Source organism: Melozone crissalis, unplaced genomic scaffold (genome assembly GCF_028551555.1).
Source record: "Melozone crissalis strain CALT ecotype California unplaced genomic scaffold, PUWL_Pcris_2 ptg000036l_1, whole genome shotgun sequence".
Taxonomy (NCBI): Eukaryota; Metazoa; Chordata; class Aves; order Passeriformes; family Passerellidae; genus Melozone; species Melozone crissalis.
The window spans coordinates 3,719,343-3,734,363 of record NW_026535814.1 but is presented as its reverse complement, the minus strand read 5'-3'; the positions used below and the strand labels follow the sequence as shown (position 1 = coordinate 3,734,363).

Sequence of the window (15,021 nt, the reverse complement as noted above, 5' to 3'; positions counted from 1 at the left end):
GAGTCTGTTGTTGATGTAGTGTTTCCTGCATTTTCTTTTTGCAGTTTTTAAGTCTGACATGCTAATTTCCAAAGGGAAGAACCAATGCTTTGGAAAAAAAATAATACAAAATCAAAACTTCCATAACATAATTGCACAATTGTGTGTAATTGTTTTTTCAGAGCAGTGTTTGGAGCACACCTCTGCGCAGGAGCTGTTTGTTTAAAGCATAGCTTTCCATGAAATCTGAGTTTTAAAGTCAGCATATGTGTTAGTCAACTAAAAATTCCAGTGGAAGAAAAGCAAAGATTATTTTTAACAGGAACTGAAATATGGAGGAGTACTGGAACGTGTGAAAGACAAGGAAGAAGGCATGCAGACGAATAGAAAGGATGAGAAGTTCAGTGTTGGTGGGAAACAATGAAAAGAAGTAGTGTCAGAGTACTGTTGAGATATGAAATAACAAGAAATGTGTTTTTGAATTACATGGTGAGATGTGAGTCAGTGAAAGGATTCACTGACAAAAAAAATTGCCTGGAGTGAACAGAAGTTTGTAACTTAATTTTTCTTTCAGTCTCAAAACAGCTCAGGAAGATGGGGAAGTTCAGTTATCTCCATTTTACATCTAAAACGTGGAGTTTGAAGTGCTCACAAACATGTCTCTCTGAAAAAATCATACTTCAACTCTGTATTATAAAATGGGAGAAAACAGTCATTCAGTCTGTTAATAGAGTACTTCCTCTGCCTGCATTTTTTTGCCACAGGATGTGACTTTGCATGTTTTTGTGCCCGGTACATCTATCAGTACAGATTTCCAGTACACATTTCTTTTGCACGGTCGAAAACACAGAGGAAGGTGAAAACAAACAGTAAATATTAGGTCTTGCTTGCTTGCTTTAAAATTTTAAAACATTTTCTGCAATTAATTAAAATATAATTTCTCTATTTCATAAATATTAGATCAGATTTTAATTTTTATTGAAAATTCATTAAATGTCAGATTTCAGAAACAGCAGCTGTCTCCTTAACACCAATAGAATGTGTTTAGAATTGCTGTTCATTAATATAATTTAATTCTCAGGATTACTTTCTTCACAGGGGCTGTCATAGTCATGTCTTCATATTATTTTACTTCAAGAAATTAGTATGGGTATTGATTTGCCTACTGGTTTTCTACTATTCTTACTAGTTTTCTGCAGAAAACTGCTCATACACACTTCAGCCAGGGAAACCATAAGGCGCCAGTAGTGAAATCAGAAATCAGGCTAAAACAAAATATGTGGTCAGAGTTGTGAAGTTTTGAGTGTGATTTCAGGTTTTTTTCATTTTCTGGATGTGTCATAGCCTATTTGGTATTATTCATCAATTCAAGCAAAAGGTATCCTTGTATCATAAATAAAACAGTTATTGCTGTGTAACTTATTTATATATGAGCTCATATGTGAAGAGTCTTTTTTGGAAAGAGATTTCTCTCCTATAAATAAATGAATATACTACATTTGTACCACACTAAGTTATATAAAGGCATTTTTTTCCCTTTAGAATTAAAATGTTCACAAGGCAGTTCACAGTGAAATAACTGTTTGGGAAATATTTTAAGAGATTTGTAGTAGTGGACAAGTTCTTAATGTCAAGTGACTTTTCCTGCTTGGAACTCTTAAATTCTGGTACTTTGTTGCCCTCCCACAAATTAGAGTAGAAATTTATTTTTCCCAACCTAACATAGGCTAGGTTAAAAGACAGCTTTAATAGATTACCTTGACAGTGATACCCAGTTTGCCAAGTATTAAAAGAACCTAATGTATAAATATAGAGGGAAGGACAGAAAGAGAAGGGCTTTTTCTTAGCTGAAAGACAGATGTGTGTCTTATTTTTTGATGTGTCTTGCTTCTGCCCTTTGGGAGCCCTCAAACCAACACATTTCAGAATATCAGAATAATTTAATCCAGGGCATTCAATTGGGACTGTTATCCCAGAGGTGATAAAAGGGTTTGTGTTTGCTTAGTCCATCCTCAGGGTAATGTGGTTTTTATTTTATATTTGTGGGGAGTTTTTTTCATAAGAACTGCTGTAATTGATCCTACTATACAGCATAGGGAAAAAAAATAACAGAAAATGATAAAGTAGTGCCAAAACCTCAGAAAACTTTGTATAGACAACATATTTCTTTTGGGAAAATAGAGGTAGTCTATAACAAGCTTTAACAGAGTTACCTTTAAAATATTCCATATATAATAATCTATTTGAGCAGTAAAGAATTAACATTTTTCTTTTCATTCTGTGCTAGAGCAATTATTTGTGAAGTACTATAAAGAGTTTATTTCCATTTATCAGTACCTAGGAACTGTGTGGCTTACAGAGAAGCTGTCAAAATGGCATGTGAAAAGAGGCAAATTTTGGAACTCAGCATCTTGGGTTGCCAGCTCTAGTGGAAGCAGGTGGTTTTATGTTACAGCTTGATCCTATTACCTATTACATTTGTGCCTCTTATTACCTTTATCAGTGCAGAATTCGGCCAATAGTATTTGGGCTGTTCCTGTACAAGGTTTTTGTATAACATTAATTATAATTTCTCTGTGTACTCTCAGAACATAGTGTTTCCAGCTTGCTAGAATAATGTGCAAGGAATGTTTCCCAACCCACTCCCTCAACTTTTTTTGCTAATAGGGTTTTGTTGTTTCACACTTTCTATTGTATTAATCATTTCCATCTTTCTAAAGTTTATGTGATGTTGTGGTATTTAAAAGTATACAAAAATATCTGTTGACGATACTTAGCATGGAAAGAATCTCAGCTGGTTTTCAGCTGAGATTTTTTTGTGATTTTTTACTTCAATTTCCAAGGTGGTATTTCTCAGAGATTACTTGGTTTAAGTCTGTGTATTGTAGTTTTACCTTTTGGACCTTTTTTGTGTTCCTTTGTTTACAGAAATATTAAGCTGGTTAAATCAGGCATGACTAACTTATATTAATTTCTCATTTGTTAGATGAGGAAACAGCTACTCTTATAGATGATAAGACATCTGCCAAAGAAACTTAAACCCCATGGAATTATGGACAGTTGATGTATTAGTGGAAGGTTTTCTTTGGCTTTATTTATATAGTTTTTGTGTATAAACAGAGTATAAATACTTATATAGACTAATCAGCTATTTTTTCTAATTTCCTGTGGTTTAAATAAAACAGATCAGAGCTTTAAGTTTTATTTTTTCTGACATATTCAAATTGATTGGCTTAATATTTTTTAAGATCACAAACTTACCAGAGACCCTTAAACATTTAAAATCATAACTGAAATTCATTTTTAAAATCTGAGGCAATAGAAATTGTGTTCCTAAAAATCAGTAGTTTGTCATTTTTAAGAAAAATATTATCACAAAATGAATGTAATCTAAAGTGATAAAGATTTAACAAGTACATTTTTAGGTAGAAAATAAATACCTTCAGAGATGTACTATAATATTAATATGAATGTATTACGCTTTTATCCCAGTACATAGCCTTTTAGTTAAATGTCCAGCAGGCTTCCTTTCTCTTTTCTTTCTCCAGAATATAACCCATGTCCATTCTATTATAAAGATATATTCAAATGCAAACTGTGATTTAAATTATTATATTTTAAATCTATTATCTTTGAATGTTCATGAGTTCCTACAGAATATGTTGTGTTTTTTAATCCCCTAAAATGAATATGGCGTATAGCTAATCTTGAACAGAAGGACTCACTACCATGTACAGGAGCTGCATTTGTGCAGTGGAGATGAGAACAAGAAGAAAAACTGGCTCTGGAGTAACTCGTTGAAGTGAATACAACTTTGGAATGTTAAATTAAAGTACTTGATATGAAAAACCACTTTTGAGCTTACTTATACTTACATATTCTCAGCAATTTGCTGAAGAGCTAACTTGAGATATGAGTTTTGGGCTTTGCACATTTAACTTAAATTTGACTTCTCTACTATTTTTATGTGCATATGGTTTTATTCCCCCTCGTTTATAATTTCCTCTTTTTGAAACTAAGAGCTTTAGTTTCAGATTTGTTTTTATCCTTCTGTATAATTTACTGTCACTTGGTTTACGATCTCAATAGCCACCGTTATGGCCTAAAACAAGTCTTCTATGATTTTTGTCTTTTCTATCAAAAATATACCTAAAATAGTATTAATACTTGCTGGTTTAACAACTGCATGATTGAAAATACACCAACTGTTCACATCTAGGAATAATTTCAGCTCAATAACTTTAATGTAATTAATCTTCCATTTATATCTGGAAATTGAAGAGTTCCAAACTTGGATTAATGCAATTAAATATTTATATCTTTGTAATTGTTTTGCTATGAGAATTTATTGCAGATAATTTACAGTATTTGTGCTGTGGCTACAGTTGGTTTTCCACCATGTTTTCTTGCCCATAGTCTACTGTCTGTTTTTCAGCAAGTATGAGGGTAAAAGGGGAAAGTGTTTTAGTCACTTGACTTGCTACTGTTCAGTCCTGAAAGTCCTGTTACATCTTTCTTACATGTTGAGAAGGCACATAATACAAAGTAATGCATATGGATTACAGATGATAATATCCAATATGGCATCCTGCTTCTGCAGATCAAATTCATTCTGTTGTCCAAATCTTTGGACTGGTGCAAGCTAGCTTTCAGTTGAATGTCTAATGCATCCCTAAGGCCACATGTTTAGAATTGCAAAGTTTGCAATCTTAATTATGGAAGTTATTTGAAGTTGGCCTTTTTTTTCATAAATTTTAACTTCAGGATATTTGAAGACCCACATGACTAGTCTAGTGACTTCTAGACACTATAAAGAGAAAAATAAGAGAGTTACAATAAAAACTGTAACTTCATCCTCTTTGCTTCCTTGCATGTCCCTCTTCTTGTTTTTCCTTATTTCAGGACACCCGCAACATCCTGTTCATCCCCTCCTGTGGACATGATTGTTTTGCTTCTGTTTGTGCATGACCAGCAGTTTCTTTATGTGCTTCCATTGTATTGCTGCCTGCCTGGCATATCTTTCTGTCTTTTATTTCTGACCTCTCTGTCCCATTGCAGAGTGCCTGGCAACACAACTTCTGTAGGAACAGGGCTTTAAGGACCTATATAAAACAAGATACAGAAAGAATGGTGCCTTTGTGCAAGTCACCATTGCAACTGCTGACCCCTTGAGCTGCTCTGCACATATATTTACAGAATTGTAAGGTTGGAAGCGACCTGAATAATCATCTACTTCTAGCTCCCCTGTCGTGGGCAGGAACATCTTTCACTAGACCAGGTTGCTCAAAGTCCCATCCAATCTGACCTTGAACATTTCCAGGGATGGGGCATCCCCAGCTTCTCTGGGGCAACCTCTTGCAGTGCCTCATCACCCTCACAATCAAGAATTTCATCCTAATATCTAATGTAAAGCTACCCTCTTTCAATTTGAAGGTCTTTCCCATTATCCTGAAAGGCACATGGTTTCGTTCTTGGTAATTTTTTTTTCAAAATGTTTTCATAATTAGCGAGTACTAGCTACTTGCCTTCCTTTGTGTTTTCACAGCATACCTGCATTTTTTTCCTCAGAATGAACAGAGCATTTAACTCACAGTGCTCTCTAATAATTTCATTCTCCTCCCAAGTGTAAAAGATGAAGACTGATTTACTCTATAGTCTGATATATTGTGAATTTTCGGAAGTCAACCTGACATTTATATACTCTAGTTTTCTCTTTAGTAATAAAAAAATGACAAAATCTGAGGGACAATTATGATGGAAGTCTCTCTTTTACTTCAGAATATGGGCCTGCATGAAGAAGGCTTTGTAGGACTGCAGCAAATTAGAGGGCACTTTAAAAATGTCTTTAAAATATGTTCCTGTACAACTGATTCAAAGAAAGTGGTTGCAGGAGTCTTTTCAATAAGTGCATCTACCATCATTACCCACGAGTCAGTGAGATGGTCTTGACTGATTTTTGCCAAGATGGAGAACTCCCTTCTGTCATAAAATTGTACAGCAAAAAGTCAAAATTATTTTTGTTACAATAGTTTTTTTTGAAAAATAATATAGTTGGTTGAATTAGAGGGGAGTGTCATGCTCCCAAGATGGTTGTAACATGCCAAATTACGATATTAATGTCCTTTTCACTGAGGCTTAGTCTTACAATTTTAAAAATCCCTCTCTCTTCAATTAAAGGGCCACTGTATCTACTGAGTTTTTGAAAAACAGGTTTCAGTCATTTTATAGTACTTTTTACTACATTTACTGAACAGAGCAAGGCAATGGGTTTATTCCAGTCCATCTGACCTGGAGAGAATAAGAAGGTTAAAACCCAATCCAACTTCTTAATTAGAAATCTAGCACCTAGTGCCCATAAATATTGTGGACTGTCTGAAATTAGATCAGTTAGTGGTCTCAGATTTTCCAGAAGAGTTTACTTTGCCTAGAGTAGATTCACACACTGATCATCCTCTGGCTAAGAACCAGATCTACATCCTCTAGCACAAGGGACGCTGTACTGACTTTCTGTTCATGTGCTGGGAAATTCCAGCAAGTTCTGTAACACAGAAATTACATGTTCTGTTATGCACCATGCCATCAGCTCATGTGTAAAGAAGTGTTTTAATTGTGTAATCTCAGCTCAGTGAGTAGGAACGTGTATCTTTACTCACAAATTTGATTAATCCTGCTTTTGTATATTAGTCTTTCTACAAAACATTTGTTTACAAATTAGGAATTTTGAAACATTTCACTAGAAGTTTTTAAAGGACAGTATCTGCCCTCTTTGCTGTCTGCCTAGACTTATTTTTTATGTTTATGTTCCTTGGAAAAATAATCATGAGAACTTTGTGATGACTTTGCAGCTAGGGTTTTGAAATACAAAGGCACAGGAAGCAAAAATAAGAATATTGGCTCCAGCCATTATTTTTTATATTATTTGAACAAATTAGAACTGACTGTATTATATCTTGGAGTAAGAGAAGCAGAAGTGACACAGACACTTAAATCTATTTTTAAAGGAAATACTAGTAGTAGTATCTAATATCATGCATATTCCTTCCTACAGAAAGGAATGATCAACACATGATAGAAATTACGGGTTGGTTGAAGGTTCCTAGCAATCTAATTTGAGTAGAGTAGTTCCAGTGTAATGAACCAATCTGTGAGAGACTTAACTTCTGTGAGTGTTGAAAATTGAAATTCAGCTAGCAGAAATTTTTACATTTGCAGGCATTAAAGAAATGTAAGCCAGATTAAAATAAATATGTTGATTACTGTGTTTTCAAATGCACATTAGAACTGCCTTTTATCAGCCAAGTGTTATAAAATGGTTTGCAGAGAAACACATGCAAGTCCTGTCAAAGTTAGAATTCATGAGAAGGTTTGACAGACCTGGCTGTCCTTAATTTATCTTTCAGCAAAGACCAAGGAAGATCAACTTTTAGAGTTCTTCAAGATCTCCTGTTTCAATGTAGGTGCTATTTTCAGTTATTTTCAGCAGGCTTTCTTTGTTTTTATGCTCTCTTAAAACATTCTACTTTGGTAATTTCTGTATGTGAGTGTGAAGACTTCAGAGAATGTGATAACTCACTCAGCCCACAGTGTAGGCAAGAGAAATCAAAGGATACATGTGGAATCAGTCTATGTCATTGGCAAGGCCCAAATATTGTTTCAGATCTCTGAGAAATATTACTAAGAGTATAATTTTGTCATATGATAGTTCTTGCAGTTTTCGGAAAGGACTTTTTGGTAATAGTTACTGCTTCAGAAGAAATTATTAATTGTAGAATAGCACCTAAAAACCCACTCTTAACTGCTAGAAACAACTGCAACTATTGTCTGTCTACAAGTTTTAAAGTCATTTTAGTTGAAGAAATGTTTAAAAAATGTCCACTATTTCAGTATTTTGATAATTATAAAAAAAATTATTGGATGTCACATGCTTAGTTCATTAAATGGACAAGTCAGTTAATTAGTTCTAATTCAGAAATGAAATAATTTGTTTATGTTTGAATTGTTTAAAGTGTTACTGTCTATCTGGAATTGAAGTGTATGATAGGAATGTCTTGTAATTTATTAGAGACTGCATGCTTTTGAGAATTAAGGAGGAGGTTGAGTCTCTGGTTTCAGAGCAAACTGAGATAGGTATCTGTGTATGAAGTAATTTTCTTGAGCATGATTACAAGGCACTTCATCCTCAGAGTGCTTCAGGAAGTCTCTGTGGTCTGTTCCTCAGGGTTGTAAAGGAGCTGTCTGCTGTCAAGGAGTCAGATTTTTGAGATCATTTGTTTAAGATAACAATATAAATTTGAAGTCAGAGTGTGATTCGATGTTCTTGTTTTCCATCCTGTGTTTCCAGCACTGGTCTCTTTTTTCTTTCATCAGTTGGTCAGTAAACATGATTTACAATTAAAGATTTCATTTTGGCAGACCTACCCATGCAATGTTGACAAAGGACTTTAGCATTTGGTGGCAAACATCTAGCAACCTGACATGGAGTCAACCTTCACTATGAGGTCAAAGCTGATCTCATTTTACTAGGAAGACATTATGGAGCAGGTTGTAATAAATTTTAATCAATAAAATAAAAAAACCCCTAAATTAATTTTAATTTTAATCAGTTGCATGTGTAGTGAATCTCTTTCAAAACATTAGTGTAGTTTTCACTGATGTTGTTTAATAGCTGGCAGTGACATCTCTGTGACAGACACACTCAATTAAATCTATGCAAATTTATGCATGCTTATCATGTTTATACATCAGTTGAGTTCCCTTACTTCACTGCATTTTTTTTTGCCACATGCACAGTATGGATATATGGTATAAGCATTTATGAAAGTCATGTGGTAATGGCAGTATCTAATAAGAAAATGTTTACCATTTTTAGATCTGTGACCTTTTATTTTTTAAAGGGACAAAAAATGCCAATGTGTAGTTTCTTTGTGAAGGCAGCTTTACCAGTTTATCCTGGAACTCATGGGTCTCACTGCAACTAACAGGGAGCTGCAAAGCAAGACAGGTGTTTAAAAACCCTTAACGGCTCAGATAACAGTTTACATCACTAATAGTTCTTTCTAGGTCTGTCAGTTTCAATCAGCAGAGAACACATGTGATCAGTATATCTGATAAACTTGTCAATGCCTTTTTAAAACAGGATTCCCCAATCTATTCTATTCAACTCTACTCTCTCCTTTCCTTTTTCACTGTTTCAAGTAGAGTCTTGATAAGACAGAGATACAAGCAGCTGTGTATAGCTAGCTCAGGCTACAACTAATTTGTGCAGAAAAAAATTAAATCAGGAGGTAAATTATTTCATGATTGCTCATTCCCAACAGAGTTGGGCATCATTCTGAAGAAAATATCAAATAATTGGTTTCAGACCATGTCAGACACATGCAATTCCCTTCTCTAATGGCTATGTGAGGTAGGACTAGGCCTCAGGGGTCACCAAAGAACTGAAAATAGCTTAGTGCCAGGCGCAGCAATAGAGAGAGAGAGCACATAGGAAATGAAGTGGCAATAAGTGCAATCTATAGGGGAAATGTGCTTCACTTGGAATTTAATGTATTGGCTTAGAATCTGGCAGTAAGCCATGCAACAATTGTTTACATTTCTGTCAGCATCTGCATCTGTTCTGCTTTGTAAATGGCACTTATCTTTGAGTGAGTAAATGGTGGAATCAATAACAACTGTTAAGGGATTTCCTTTTTTTTTTCATATTCCATAAAAATTCACGCTACAGACAATGTAGCCTTAGATTAATAAGAAACAGACATTAACAGGGTCAAAGGGATTTGTTTAGGAACATTTTATAGCTTCTTGGGTTTGCAGTAATTGTATGCATGTGACTTGAATGTATCTTGTAACATATCCAAATTAAACTGTTTAAAAAATGCTAGCTTGCAGTAATGAAGATGATTTTTTATAATTATCGTAAGTACTGTGTATAGAAAACTGCTGGCACTGTTTGTAATAATTTAGTTCCATGTAGTACTGTGTATTACATCTGCTATGCAGAAATACTAAGTTGCTTTTTACAGTATAAGCAAGTTAACGATTATATCCAGCAATACCAATTATTTAAACCTAGCAGTTGCATTAAAAATTGTATACCAACACGCAGTTTGAGAAAACTGTGAGCAGATGTCCATAAAAATGGAATATATCTTTACTAAATGCAAATGAAAGAATAATACAACTTATGTACAAGCTCTCTTTAGGAGATGGTGTGCAGATGAACACTGTCATAAATCCAAAGTTCTTATAATAGTTATGGCATCACTTAAAAGTTAATATCGCTGACACCTGAGGAACACATTATTGTTAATGGAATTTATGAACATAACTCCCTGTGCAAGGCTTTGAAAATTTACCTCTTGGAACACCCCCATACACAGTGACTGTCAGCAGCTAAGTTTGTTTTGCTTTATTAGGCTATTTCTTTCTGGATTTTAGCAAAATGGTAATTCCATTTATTACGTATGGAGGTTGTAGTTAGATTTTAAATTTAATATTGCACTTCTGATGTTTTTATTTTCTTCCTTATATAGCTTTATTGAATGAAATCCCTGACATTGCCTACTTGTGTCCATAGCAGAACAATATTGTAGATCTATCTTACATGAAATCAAGCCTTAGAAATGGGGACAGATGAATGATATTTAATGTATTGTATATTGGGAAAGCGTGTTATAGTATAATTGTTTAAGAGGGTTTTAGACCCTTGGTTCCTGCTGAGAGAAATCCCTGCTGTAATCATTGAAGAAAACAGTCATCAGGTTGCTTTGCAAGGATTCCACAATGAGTCTCAGAAGCAGTTTAGCCATGTGGCCCTGCAGAGTGAGTAGTAAAGGCTAATTAATGTGAGAGCAACGTTGTCATAATGTAGTTATTCTTTACCATTTAGAGCCAGCTCACTTCTGATGCAGATATTTCTGTGCCACACCTTATTGTGTCAGATACCTGGAGGAGTTGAAATTATCAGAATTAGACACTCATTTTTTGAGATCTGGTAAATTCAAGGTTCTATAAAACATTAGAGGTGCCATGCTCATTTAAAAAAATATGAAGAGAAAATAATAACGAAAGTTACATTTAGCTTATCAGTCTCATTCATACATGTTTTCTTATGCCTTTTGAGATCTTTAGTGCCTCCAGGCTATAAGCAAGGGAGTTGGAACACTTTTTTTAATGGTTTCAAGAGCTACAGATTTGAGGAAAGTATCACTTCTGAAACTTGCTATAAAATCACAAGTTAGCAGATATACACAGGTCATGTAGATCTAGCTCAGCCTTATTTCTTATGCATCTTCCTTTTCAAAGATGAGGAAAATCTTTAAAAGTGCTAAGATAAAGGCAGATACCTTGCTACTGAATTTAGGTACTTAGGAGAAGGTCAGGTACAATAATCAAGTGCCTTATAGAATGCCTTTCACTTTATGTTGCTTGAAAAATGCTTTAATTAACTTATTAGCTGTCTTAGAATTCATATGGGCACCTCTCAACTTCATCACTGGTGAAGTGAAATTCTATGATACCATCTGTCCAGCTACATCCAGCCAAATGGTCTCTGGTAAAATGGACAGCTTTATTCTTCGACAAGGGTGACATGTCCTTCAGATCTTAGGAAAATTTCTTCAGCTTCAATTCTGCTAAAATGAAAGACCAAACCTGAAAATAGTACCCCTAGTTTCTCCGGTGTTGTATAACTGCATCAGCTGCCTTGGTATCAGCACACGAACCTTGCATAAATTGATAGACTCCCTTCTTTTGGGCATTCTTTTTCTATTAGAAAAATAGAAACTCTCTCTAAGAGTAATATTGTTTGGGTTGACAGACTTCTGATGCCCATTTTTTGATAGTTGGGGTAGTAAATGAGCAGGCTTGAAGAAATTAAATATCCTTTGAGTCCCCTCTGCCTCTATGTGGTTGGAACTCAAGAGTGCAGATTATCTAAATTGCATTCAAGTTTTGAGCTTATTCTTTTGCTTCATTCCAGTTTTGTGTAAGGAACCATCAAGATTGATTTACTTGCTACAAATCAACGCAGTGCAGGTTCATGTTAATTCAAGTAATCTTTTAGTCTTTTCCTTCCTATCCAGAAAGAACTGCAGAAACCTCAAGTACTCTCTTTTTCCTCTTAGCAAAATAGTTGTTCTGTCCTCCATGAAGCAGAAAGACAGTTTCCCAGTTTTTCTGAGGTCTTTGTCTGAAAATTCAAGTCCTTAAGAGCTATGCAGCAAAGCCTTGTATGCATTAGTGAGCCTGAAGACCCTGACCAGCCTTTTCAGGGACCTTCACCGCAGCCTGCCCAGGAGATCTATTTCACATGCACCCGAGTCCTCAGTCCTTGCTTGAACTACGTCACAGATGTCCTGGTGTTCACCTACTGTTGATTCAATTTTCCTGCCATGAGCTTGAACCTGCCTTATCACCATGGTTCCACTGAGTGGTCACTGAACTCTGCCTGACTTGTGGTTACCTTCACCAGACCAGATCCAGACTCAAAAGGGTTAATTAGCTTCCTGATTTGACCTCAGATTTGTGTCATCACCATTAACTTGGCTGATGATCTGGACTGTTGGTTGAAACCTATCATGTTAGGATCTGCCTTACTTAGGATCTGCATGACTGAGCCCTGACTGGCAAGGAGCCTGTCCTGCTGGCAGTATTGTCATGCTTGACTCCCTGTTCCTCAAGTAGCAGCCAGACTTCAGTGGTCCCTGACACTGTGCTTGGTTTGAATCTTTTCTGTTGTAGCTTAAGACAGTTCATTTTCCTGACTTAGGATATTTCTGCTAGCACATTTGGCCTCCAGAGCAGTTTAGGAATTATCAGCATAGGCATTGGTTTTGTACAGCAGTATTGGTGTGATCCTTGTTTTGCAGAGACGGAAGCCTGGGGCTATATTCAGGAGCTCAGAACCTTTTTTTACTCCTCTGTATTTGTTTAGGTCCTGATCTCAACTTTTTTGTTGAGCAATATTTGTAAATCAGCTTATTGGCACATTGGCCAAGGCTGTAGAATGCACTTTACCTCTCTATAGCCTCTGTACCAGCCTTTCTGTCCCTTTTCAGAAATTCTTCTCTCCAGGTATTGCTTTAGCAGAAAGCCAACATATCCTGTTGTTAGGAGGTACTAAGAGGTCCTGTTTATGTTTGTCTGTATTCAGAGATCCTGCTGCAGCTATTTCCTTGTACAGGGACTTCATGAATTAAAGTCAGACATGCAGAAAAAAATCAAATTTAGAAGAATGATAGTAGTAAATTGCAGGTGGTTCAGGAAGGAAGGTGGTTTGTATCATGTAACTTTCTCCATTTCCTTTCCTGCAGTGTGACCGTGTTCACAGGGGTCTTAGGATGAGGGAAGAGATGACAATCTGACTCCATGTTTCAGAAGGCTTGATTTATTATTTTATGATATATATTATATTAAAACTATACTAAAAGAATAGAAGAAAGAATTTCATCAGAAGGCTAGCTACGAATAGAATAGGAAAGAATGATAACAAAGGCTGTCCAAGCCAGCTGGGTTGTGATTGGCCATTAATTAGAAACAACCAACATGGGCCAATCAAAGATCCACCTGTTCCATTCCACAGCAGCAGATAATCATTGTTTACATTTTGTTCCTGAGGTCTCTCAGCTTCTCAGGAGGAAAAATGGTAAGGAAAGGATTTTTTATAAAAGATGTCTGTGACACTGCAGTTAGACTGGAATGCCATTTCTTGCTGATTCGCCGCTGGCTGAGATCAGCTTCATGGACTTTCAGCCACACTGTGTATTGTCCTCTGTGGATTGGATAGAATGCTAACAACAATTTCAGACCATTTTCATAATGGAGGGGTGCGCAGTGTCACCTGGCTAAGTGAGTTATATTAGTTTTCTGACCTAACCCTCCAAGTCATGATCCATTTGGTAACATTTTCAGAGTAAGCATACTCCACTTTGTGAATATGGCAAATTTTCCTCCAAACAGGTTGATGTCACTGAGGTTTTGTTGAACATATATCACAGCCTTCATGTCTATTTCACATCCGTCCACATGGAGACGTGTTCTCTTCATGACAATCTTCTGCAGAGTTTATAAACCTGTTATGAGGTGTTCTCTATGTCATCGCATGGGCTGCCTCGCTCTTGGCGAAGCACACAGTTCTTAAAGGTTTTTGTCCTGTGGTTGTCCAATCAGAACAATGTCAGAAAAGAGGTGCCTTTTCATTCTACTCTGCTAAAAAATGGACAGTGATGTGCTTGTTCAAGCAGGCTGGTCAGTGTTCTTCAAAATTAAATGCTGCTATCAGTATTTTAAACCTAATGATCTGGATGTATAGAAGGCCTTTCAGTCAAACTTTGGATAATCAGGTGTGTGCACACTACTTGAGCATCAAGCCCTAAATAAATTAATTGTCATTTCTGAGAAACAATTAAACTGAAATATATTCTGAATGATCATTAAAAGTAAAAATTTTTACTTTTTCTGAGTTTGGTAATGTATTCTAAGCACAGCATTACTGTGGTATACCTTTATTTTCTACACTCACTTGCTTTCAATCTAATAAGGACAATATCATTTGAGGGAATCAAATAAGTGGACTGTTTCCTTGTTCCTCCATAGACAGGGCAGAAATATCACAAAGTTTTGAAATTATAGGAGGTGGAACTAATGTTGTGTTCATTTTTAGGATGTGTTTTGTGGTTCTTACACTGCAGACTCGGGCAGTCTTTTCATGTCAATTAAACTCAGATTATATTCTCTAGTTTTCAGGTAAGGAGTAAAATTCTGTCAATGTGATTTTTTGTAGGTTTAAGACTTAAAATTAGAAATCCAGTGATAGATTTGCTATTTACTCATTCAGAGAGGAAAGACACTAACAAAGGCATTTATGTATAACTCTCTTGACATTCTTAGAAATGCAAGGAAGTAACATGAATAGATCTGTTTGGAACTTGGAAGAAATTCAGATGTGGATGCAAAACCTGCAGTCCAATCGCTAATGCTGTAAAACTGGAATGGCATATTATGGAATTAGCTCTTCTCCTTAGATCTAAGTCTATTTAAAAG

General features: G+C 35.6%; 1 protein-coding gene across 3 annotated transcripts in view; it reads left to right on the top strand.

The window, feature by feature from the left end:
• KIAA0825 (KIAA0825 ortholog) overlaps window positions 1–15,021 on the top strand; it is a 233,203-nt gene that overhangs the window by 52,988 nt on the left and 165,194 nt on the right. The window lies entirely within an intron of this gene.